Raw genomic sequence first — 3,728 nt, 5'->3', positions numbered from 1 at the left:
TTGGCTGGGTCTTCCTTTAAACCATCTGCCTCAAGCATTCCATCCTATGTTGACAATGGAAAGACACATGTTTGTAAGGTATGTTTAGCATCTGAGAGGCTGAAAGAATGAGCTTTTGGGCATTGCCAGATGCACTGAGTGCATGTGCAGAGCAGAAAACATGCTCTCTAGACAGAAACACAAACTGGGGAGCAAGCCCAGCCACACAACTGGCTGTGGGACATTCAGTTGAAGGGGCTGAACACAAGATTTAGGTCCTTGGAGTGGTTGTAAGCTCTGTGTAGTACCTTACATAACCCTTTGGGCAACTCTTCCTAGGCAGAGTGTTGATTCCGCCATCACCCAGGGAACACTCTCCTCTCCACTCCCTGCAAGAAGCCGAGGATCTCTAAATTGTCACTCTGACTCCAAAGGGCTCTGCTGACTCCAGATAGCATTGCCAACATTGGCTGATCATCCCAGACCCTTGCTAGTGGGCTGTTTGCTCCAGAGAGGGCTCCTGGTGCCAGCAATCTGCACAGGTGTTAGGGACAATTGCAGCGCGCTCATCAGAACAGGTGACACATAGCCTCGAGTCAGACGTGGGGAGACTGCAGTGACAGCTGATTCCTTTGGTGTGGGTTTTAAGAAAATGGGAATATATTCCAAAGTGGTCTTGTGTTTGATTGGTTGCAACCATGGACTTGAGATTTACTGAAGGAAGGAAAGAGGGATGATCTCCATAGCTAGCACGTATGTAAGCTTCCTATGTGCCAAGCACTAATCTAAGCATCAAATGCATTAGCTCATTATCTTCTCACCACAGTCCTACAAGGTAAGTGCTATTATGGTCATCCCCTTTTCATGAGTAAAGACACTGAAGCACAGAGAGGGTAAGCAACTTGCCCAAAGTAAATGATTAGTATGTATCAGAACTGGAATTTTAACCCAGGGACTCCACACTTTGAACCATGCTATACCACATCTCACAACCTACACAGTGTACCCAAGAATAATAGTTACAGAACCTTCTTTAGTCATATTTATATCAAGCACTGTGCTGAGGGCTTGACATGCTCTATGTCCCATAATCCTTAAAACATTCCTGGAGAGAAAGTCCTGTCGTTACTTCAATTTTCTTTTTCTATTTTTTTATTTTTTATTTTTTTAACATTTATTTATTTTTGAGACAGAGAGCATGAACAGGGGAGGTTCAGAGAAAAAGGGAGACACAGAATCCAAAGCAGGCTCCAGGCTCTGAGCTGTCAGCACAGAGCCCGACGCAGGGCTCGAACTCACGGACTGCGAGATCATGACCTGAGCCGAAGTCAGACGCTTAACCGACTAAGCCACCCAGGCGCCCCATTACTTCTATTTTCTAAATGAGGAATCTGAGGCTCAGAGATGCTAGCTTGCCAGATATTCCATAGCTAGTAAATGACTCGAAAGCCCATCCTTTTAGTCATTCTATTTTACTGCCTTCCATGTAAACTGCATAAACTTTAAATAGCACAAAACAAATGAAACAGTTTTGCAGAGAATCTCCTTTGTAGTCTGGACAGTAAATAGATATAAATTGATTTCCAAGAAAATGTCATAGGATTTGAGATCTGGGAGGTAGGCGATATGAGGAAAAGCAAAGGACCCTGAGCTTGTGGTCAGAAGATCTAGGTTCAAATCCCATCTTTGGTGCTCACATTTCAGCCTCAGTTTCCTCATTTGTAAGATGGAGGTGATGGCAAAACCTACCTGTGGGAGGTAAATGATAAGGCATATGTGGTACTGTTATTATTTAACATGTGCAAGTTGGGTTTTTGTTTTTTTGTTGTTGTTATTGATGTTTTTGTTTTTGCATTATAGTTCACTCTTGGTATTGTACATTCTAAGGATTTTGACAAGTATATAATAGTATGTGTCTACCATTCTAGTATCATGAAGAAGTTTTAGTATTCTAAAAATCTTCTGTGCTCCATCTATATATCCCTCCTTTGCCCTCCCAATCCCTAACAATCACTGATCTTTTTACTGTCTCCATAGTTGTACCATTTCCAGAATGTCCTGTAGTAGGAGTCATATAATATGTAGTCTTTTCACATTGGCTTCTTTCACTTAACAATATACACTTAAGTTTCCTGTATGTCATTTCACTGCTTGATGGTTCATTTCTTTTCAGTGCTGAATAACATTCCATTGTCTGGATCATTATAGCTTATGTATTTATTTATTTATTTTTGAATGAATACAGCTTTTACTGCATCTTTAAAATATCACAAACAAGTCTGAAAAATCATCTGGCATCTTGCTGTTCCTGTAGCTGGACAACTTAGATCTTATTCATTAGCTTGCGGAACTGTTCCTTTTTCAGAAACATAGACACCATCTGAAAATTTTCTGATATCCTTGTTTTTAACTGTTGTGGCTTGCTGAATCAAAGCAGCTGAATTTGTTACAAGTTCCGTGGCATTTCCTTCAAGAACTAACTCATCTTTGTGGGCTTGAGATACCGAACAAGCAACACCTGGCCTCATCCGAACTCTGTGGATGTATTTTTTTTCACCCAAGAAATTGCAAATTTCAACAAGAGAACCATTCTCCTGAATAACAACATTGATGGGGAAGTGAGTACACACAGATTTCATCTGGTAATGGAATCCCAGTGTGACGCCCTTGATCATGTTCTGCACATGACTACAGATAGTGTGAACAGCAGCCAGCTCTCTCCTCTCCTATTTCCCCATCATTTGTCAGTTCGGAGCCTCTTCTTTTTCTTTCCAAGGAGACTGAGCTCTACATTGATGTGATTGAAGTCCCTTCACAGGGTTCCTCTAGGGCCCTTCATGATAACGGTGGGTCCCTTCAGAGTGATGTGGACATTTCCTGGAATGTCAACAGTCTGATTGCTGAGAAGGGTCTTCATTCTTGCAGTAGATGTGACAAATAGCTATAGTTTACTTATTAAGGTTTTTTTTTAATTTTTAGCCCAATTCTTCTAATTTTATAGATGAGAAAAGTGAATCCTAAAGAAGTTAAGAAAACCTGCTCAAGTCCTACAGCTAGTTGGTGACAGTCATGACTCAAAAGTGACTCTTCGACCTCTAATCCAGCACTTCTGCTACTTTAGTGGGCTGGTTTTCTGACATTTTCTAGAGTTTGTGTTTTAGGATCTCCTTTCACTATTTGCATCCATTTGCTAAACTACTGTTTCTCTCATAATTGCGGAATTAGAGGTCAAAAAGAGTTTGGATAAGGCAAATGCACATTCTCTACAAACGTCTAGTGGTTTAAGACCTTCCACTTCCATCCTTATGTAGAAGTTTTAAAAGAGCAGCTGACGGGCACCTAGGTGGCTCAGTCGGTTGAGTGACCGACTTCGGCTCAGGTCATGATCTCACGGTTTGTGAGTTTGAGCCCCGAGTCGGGCTCTGTGCTGACAGCTCAGAGCCTGGAACCCGCTTCGTATTCTGTGTCTCCCTCTCTCTCTGTCCCTCCCCTGCTCATGCTCTGTCTCTGTCTCAGAAATAAATAAATATTTTTAAAAAATTAAAAAAGAGCAGCTGAAAATTGGCAGAGGGATTTTAATATTCTCTGTCTTCTGCTAATCTTTGGAGGACAGGCCACCAAATGATGATGTGAACTGGAAGACAGGGAAAACGTAATAAGGAGTTTAAGGATAGTCTTGTCTGTTGTAAGGGCAGATGTGGTGTGGTGAAAAGAGGGAATAACTAAAAAAGAAATCCAGTAGGGATCAA

At 41.5% G+C, this 3,728-nt stretch overlaps 1 pseudogene; it reads right to left on the bottom strand.

The window, feature by feature from the left end:
- Positions 1–2,288: 2,288 nt before the first annotated feature.
- Positions 2,289–2,911, bottom strand: LOC125913632 (60S ribosomal protein L9-like; annotated as a pseudogene).
- Positions 2,912–3,728: the final 817 nt, after the last annotated feature.

Source organism: Panthera uncia, assembly GCF_023721935.1.
Source record: "Panthera uncia isolate 11264 chromosome C1 unlocalized genomic scaffold, Puncia_PCG_1.0 HiC_scaffold_4, whole genome shotgun sequence".
Taxonomy (NCBI): Eukaryota; Metazoa; Chordata; class Mammalia; order Carnivora; family Felidae; genus Panthera; species Panthera uncia.
Note: the sequence above shows the minus strand (reverse complement) of the source record. Positions and strands in the feature narration are given on the sequence as shown.